Here is a 6,677-nt window from a genome sequence, read left to right on the forward strand (position 1 = left end):
GCACATGCAAAAGCAGGGAGGTGGGGCTTCCCTGGTGGCGCAGCGGTTGAGAGTCCGTCTGCCGATGCAGGGGACACGGGTTCGTGCCCCGGTCCGGGAAGATCCCACGTGCCGCGGAGCGGCTGGGCCCGTGAGCCGTGGCCGCTGCGCCTGCGCGTCCGGAGCCTGTGCTCCGCGACGGGAGAGGCCACAACGGTGAGAGGACCGCGTACCGCAAAAAAAAAAAAAAAAAAGCAGGGAGGTTTAGGAGAGCAGGTGAGGGCACCCCAATGAGCCTAGATGGCTGCAGTGGAGAGTGCCCCGGGCAGGGGCAGGAGGTGGGATCGGGCAAGTGGGGAGCTGCCAGATAACAGAGAACCTCGTAAGCGCTGCTTAGCAGCCTGGGCTTTATCCTGCAGGTAGCAGAGCACCGTGGAAGGGGTTTTAGGAGGCATGTACCTGGACAGATCTGCGCTTTAAAAAGACCACTTGGGCTACTGAGTGAAAATGGATGGGTGCAAGGCAACAGGTGAAGCAGGGAGACCAGGTAGAAGGTGGTAGCATCAGTCCGGGTGAGAAGTGATGGCTTCGACTAGGTGGTAGCAGTGGAGGGGCGAGAAGTAGAAGAATTCGAGGTCAGCCCAGGAGGCAGAATCCGCGGGACACGGTTGTTGGCGGGACGGGGGAGGGAGAGAAGCAAATCGGGGGTGACTCCAGAATCTCAGCGCCATCGGCCGCGGAGAAGATGAGGTCTGCGGAGGAAGGACGGCATGTAGTTTAGGGAAACGCGGATCTGAGGAGCCGGGGGGCGCCACCAGGCGCCTGTAACAGCCCCTGCCTGCTATTTTCCCTTCTCCCCGGGCCGCCCTCTCCGTGGATCTTCCTCAGACTTACCGCCTACACTGACGTTCGAGGGGTAGCCTGAAGTCGGGCTACTCTTTTTCACCTCCGGGTGCCAGAGACATTTGTAAAAAGTTACCAGATAGATGCACCCCTGCTGAAGGTGTTCGAGCTGGACCCCAAAGTGCCATGCCTCTCTGGGGTGTGTGTATCAGTACTTCAAAAAGAAATGCAGGAGAAGGAGGACACAAAAGTTAGAATGCCAGGGTTGTCCGGAGGGAGATTTGGCAGGAGTCCTTCTCCAGGCTCTGAGAACACACTTGCTGGGCTCGGGGGACCAGCGAGGCCTGGGGCCCTCCTTCCCGCATCTTTTCCTATTTGGCCCCCTGTCCAGCTCTGCAACCTTCACATCAAGCCTGCACCACCAGCTTCGAGACCCCAGGAAGGTTCTTTGTCCTTTCTGGGCCTTCATCCTTATTCGTAAAGTGGCAGAATTCTGCTCTTTTTCTTCCCCTCCACCCATTTTTCTTCTCCCTTCCTTGGTGGTTAAGAACAAGGGCTTTGGAATCAGGCTGCTCTGGGTGTGAATTTCAGTTCTTTCACTTTCTACCTGGGTGTTACTTTACCAGCACCTTAGTCTCCTCATCTGTAAAATGGGCACAGGAAGAGTACATATTGTGTATTATTACTGTCCGTATTCAACGGGATGGTGCTTGGAGAGCTCTGAGCTCAGTGCCTGGGACCCACTGGGTGCTCAAAACCTGCTAAGGTCATGGTCATCACGTCATCACAATTCCCCTCTTTCCTCTCTTCCTCCCTGATATTCTTTGCAAATACTCCCAATATAGGGGTCCCCCTGGCCTGGGCTGCCAGCTGTCCAGTCTGGAGGCAGAGGGCTGGACTGGATGACCCCCTAGGTCTTTTTGATTTGGGAGTCTGGGATCTCAAAGGCTTGGGAACATTCTCTGTGAACTTTCCTCACCTCGATTCTCGGGGTGATTGGATAGCTGGCCTCTTTGGGTCTCTGTCTCTATCTAGTTTTTCCGAGTTCTCTGGAGCCTCCCTCCCTCCACCCCCCCCCCACTCTTTGCATCCCCTCCTGTGTCTGGACAGGTTAAGGCATGCGCTCTCAATCAGCTGTCCCAGCCCACCCGCCGGCTTCCCAATTACTGGGTTTCTGGCTTGGCTTCCCTCTGCATTTCCTGAGAATGTTCTGAGGAACTTCATATAATCTCCCTGCCTGCCAGCACTCTGCGTTTCTGAAACTGACTTCAGAGCAGAGGGAAATGGTTTTGGCAGGATGAGCTTTCGCGTCCTCTGTGCCGCCTCTATGCCTGGCAGTTCCCGGTGCCCAGGGAGCTCAGCTCTGTGGGATGCCTCTGTTGATTGCCTTGGTCTGTCGCCCTGTGTTTCAGTCATGATTCTCCAGAGAAACGGAGCCAACAGGGTGCGTGTGTATGTGTGTATCTATATATTACACCACCAGGTATCGTGGTTGGTGTGTGTGTGTGTGTATACACATATATGTGTGTACCTATACTAGATTTATTTAAAGGAATTGACTCACACGGTTATGAAGGCTGGCAAGTCCAAAATCTACAGGATGGGTCAATAAGCTAGAGACCAAGAGAAGAGCCAATGATGTGACTCAAGTTTGAAGGCTGTCTGCTACAGAATTCCCTCTGGCTTGGGGGAGGGCAGTCTTCTGTTCTATTCAGGTCTTCACCTGATTGGACGAGGCCCACCCACTTGTGGAGGGCAATCTGCTCAAAATCCACCAACTTAAAAAACATGAACATCATCTGAAAATACCTTCACAGAAACATCCAGAATGATGTTGGACCCCATATCCGGGCACCATGGCCCAGCCAAGTGGACACATAATTAACCACCGCCCCCTGTTATTGGCAAACATACCAGAGAAATAGTCCAGGACTCAGGGATGCCTCTCCCCACCCTGTATATATTACAGACCAGGTTCCCGCGTCCCTAGAGGATCATGATGGAAAGGCACCAACAACCAAGTGTAAAACTCTGCCTCGGCTAGTCTGCACCCCTTGGCTGGCAGCAGATCAGGCCTGGGGCTGAAGGCCTGAGGGGCTGGGGGGCTGAGTGGGAGACACTGAGCATCTGTATCATGTGAATTGGGGGAAGGGGTTGAGGGACGTTGCTGCCCCCAAGACCTCATAGAAGTGGCCTTCAAACCTGGTTGATTATTGGAATCACCTTAAAATGCAGATTCCCAGACCTCACTATCAAGGGAAATGTCTGATTCAAAAGACCAGGGCCTCTGACTTTTTAGCAAGTACTTAACGTATTGCCATAGAACATATCATAATGAGAGTAGAGCTATGAGCATCTCCTGGGGCCAGACATTCTCATCACCTGTGGTGAGGCACCTGGTCCAACTCATAATTTCATGCCAGCTCACTTTTTGCCATCTCACTTGAATGACTCCTGTGATAGAGATCTTATTCCCATCAAGGGAGCCCCTTGTGTTTTAATAGAAACCACGTGAAGTCTGGCTTCCCATACCTTCCAGCTGCTGGTCCTGGCTCCAGCTCTTAGAACCAGAAGGAATCTGTCTAATTGCTCATCCGCTGGAGAGCCCTTGAGGTATTGATGGCGGTTCTCATTCCCTGCTGTGTCCTCTCTGGGTGAAAACTACCCAGCTCCCTCACCAGGCAGTGTCTCTCTCAGTGTGAGGTCCCAGGAGTGGACCCTGCTCAGAGCACTGTTTGGCCCCCACAAGGCCTCTAGCAGAATAATCACCTCCCTCCTTCTGGATGCTACACCGCCATTAATGTGACCTTTGCGTTAGCCTCTCGTGTTGGCCCCGTCATGCTGTGGATGGAATCCTCCAAGTCTGAGCCCCTAGCCTGGATCCTTACCCTCCTCCATTTGACTTAACTGCTCCAGTGGAGAGAAGGGCCTTCCTCCAGGGCCTGAGGACCCCAGAACCTTCTCTTCCATTTTGAAAAACACAAATTACAAGATGTTCTCCAGGCATCTGAGAACATAGGGTTTGCTGCCCCTTTGGACAGGCCACCTCCGAGGCCAATGCTAGTCCTTTCATAGAGGAGACAACACAGTGTGGTAGAAAGCTCAGAGCTTTGGGCCAGGTGGGCTTAGGTTCAAATCCCAGCTCTACCAGCTGTGGGACTTGGGGCAACTAAGCCTCCGTTCCTTCATCTGCAAATAGTACCTGCCTCGTAGGGCTGTGCTGAGAATTCCAGATAAAGTGTCAAAGCAGCTCACCCAGGGCCTGGCACATGTAGGTGTTGTAAGTCTGAGTTCTCATCTCCTCTTGAAGAACTTAGTTCTCTTCTCCTTCCTTCTTTCCCCATCAGATCCCCCAGTTCTAGCCTCTAATGCTGAAGAGTCTTATTAAGTAAGCAGACCAGAGGCTCCAGGCAAATCTTGGGGCTTTGGGCACATGGCCCTACGGGGAGGGACAAGCCTCTTCCTTTCCTCTGATCTTGTTCCCTCATCTCAGACCTGAGAAGGGCGACCAGGAAGCCGCTCTAGAGCTCCTTCCAGCTCTACCCGTCAGGTCTCCCCACAAGCCTCCCAGTCCTTTGGGACCCCAAGCCCTGGAAGGGAGTGGGGCAGATGTGAAAATCATCTCACAAGCCCAGATTCATACCCTCATTCAGCCCTCAGGCATCCACCAGCCCCTCCTCTGTGGGAAGGCACAGGGACACGGAAATAAAGGATCTTTCACCTCAAAATACTAACAGGCTAGCAGGGTGGACAGACAAGAAAACAGGTGACTGTAACCCAGGTTGAAAGGAGCTATCCTAGAGACAGAACACACAGAAAGTGCAGGGGAGCTTGAAAGATGGGTGGGGCTTTTCCTGGTGGATGGCGGGTTGGGGGTGGGGTGGGGGCAGCCACTCTAGGCCAAGGGTACGGCATGGGCAAAGGCCCAGAGGTTGGAAAGACCAGTCGGTTTGGAATGACCTAAGAGTTCAGCAAAGCTTGAGGAAGTGGCTGGACGACAAGAGTAGAGGCAGGGAGGCCAGTTGGGAGTCTACTGTGGTGACCCAGACTGGAGGCCACAGGGACATGAACTAGGCCAGTATCTTGGTCCATACGAGGCATTTGGGAACACAAAGACCAGCCAGATGTGGATCCTTCTCTCCAGAGAGACATCCGTCCGACCGTTCACTCATCAGTCAGCATTAACGGAGCACGGATACTGTGCCACGGTGTGTTACAGCAGGGAACTTTCCGGGAGAAAGAAAAGGCCTGTACCCCAGGGTATCCGTTTTCTAGGACTACTATAAGAGAGTAATGTGAACTGAATGGATTAAAACAACATAAATTTATCCTCTCACTGTTCACGAGGCTGGAAATCTAAAATCAGCTTGTACACTGGAGTCCTTGTAAATCAACCATACTTCAATTAAAAATCAAATCAAATCAAATGAAATCAAGGTGTCAGCAGAGCCATGCTCCCTCCGAGACTCTGGGTCGACTCCTACCCTGCCTCTTCCTAGCTTCCGGTGGAGGCTGTGAAATCCTTGGCTTGCAGCTTCATCCGTCCAGTCTCTGCGTCTGTTGTCACATGGCGCTCTCCGTGTGTGTCTGTCGCCGTGTCTCTCCTCTTTTTCTTATAAAGATGCCAGTCATACTGGATTAGGCCCTCCACCCAAACGGAATATGACCTCTTCTTAACGAACTCCATCTGCCAAGATCCAATTTCCAAATAAGGTCACATTTACAGGAGGGGGTTAGGATTTCAATATGCATCTTTTTGAGAGGGGACACAGTTCAACCCACAACACCAAGTAACCACGACGTACTGTGACAGCTGCCTTAGATGACTTGAGGACGGGCTGTGGGAAATCGGGCTAAAGACAGCTCTCAGCAAGCAGGGGAATCCAGGGTGGCTTCCCGGAGGAGGCAGCCTTTCATCCATGTATTGCTAGGCAGGAATTTTTCTTTTTTTTTTTTGTCCGCGTTGGGTCTTCGTCTCTGTGCGCAGGCGTTCTCTAGTTGTGGCGAGCGGGGGTTACTCTTTGTGGCAGTGTGTGGGCTTCTCATTGTGGTGGCCTCTCTTGTTGCAGTGCACAGGCTCTAGGGCACGCGGGCTTCAGTAGTTGTGGCACGTGGGCTCAGTAGTTGTGGCTCGCGGGCTCTAGAGCTCAGGCTCGGTGGTTGTGGCGCACGGGCTTAGTTGCTCCGTGGCATGCGGGATCTTCACCGACCAGGGCACCCGTGTCCCCTTCATTGGCAGGCGGATTCTTAACCACTGCGCCACCAGGGAAGTCCTGATCGGTAGGATTTAGACATGCAGCTATGGGGAAAGAAAGGCGTTCCAGGCAGAGGGAGATGCAGGAGTGAAAGCACAGAGGAGGGGCTTGCAGGGCAGTAATGATGTCACTCCGGTTACACCCAGGCCTCTTTCTGACCCTTCTGCCTGCCCCCCACATCTTGCTTACCCCAAACTGACTCCAGCTCCATCCCATCTCGCTCTTGGCTCTGCTGGGGTTTGGAAGAAAACTGCTGCCCGTGATCATCATGACATCCCTATTCAAGTCCAAACCTGGATTTGTTTTTCCTGAGCTGCAGTTAAGGAAAAAAAAAAAACAACCCTCTGTATTTACTAAGCAGTAAACCAGTAGGAAATTATAACCTTTTAAAATAAATATGCATCTAATTATAGGAAAGCACAGTTTACTTTTGCAGCACTGTCAGGATTTCCCCTGCGAGCCATGTCTGCAGATAATGTTCCAACCCCCATGCCCCTGCCCACATCTCGCTGGGCATTAGCCTCAGAAATACCACCGCGACTCGCCTCTCAGCAAACAGTGAGCCACGCGGTGCTGAAATGCCCTGAGCAGGCTTGAGAG

This window comes from Kogia breviceps, chromosome 7, assembly GCF_026419965.1.
Source record: "Kogia breviceps isolate mKogBre1 chromosome 7, mKogBre1 haplotype 1, whole genome shotgun sequence".
NCBI lineage: Eukaryota > Metazoa > Chordata > Mammalia > Artiodactyla > Physeteridae > Kogia > Kogia breviceps.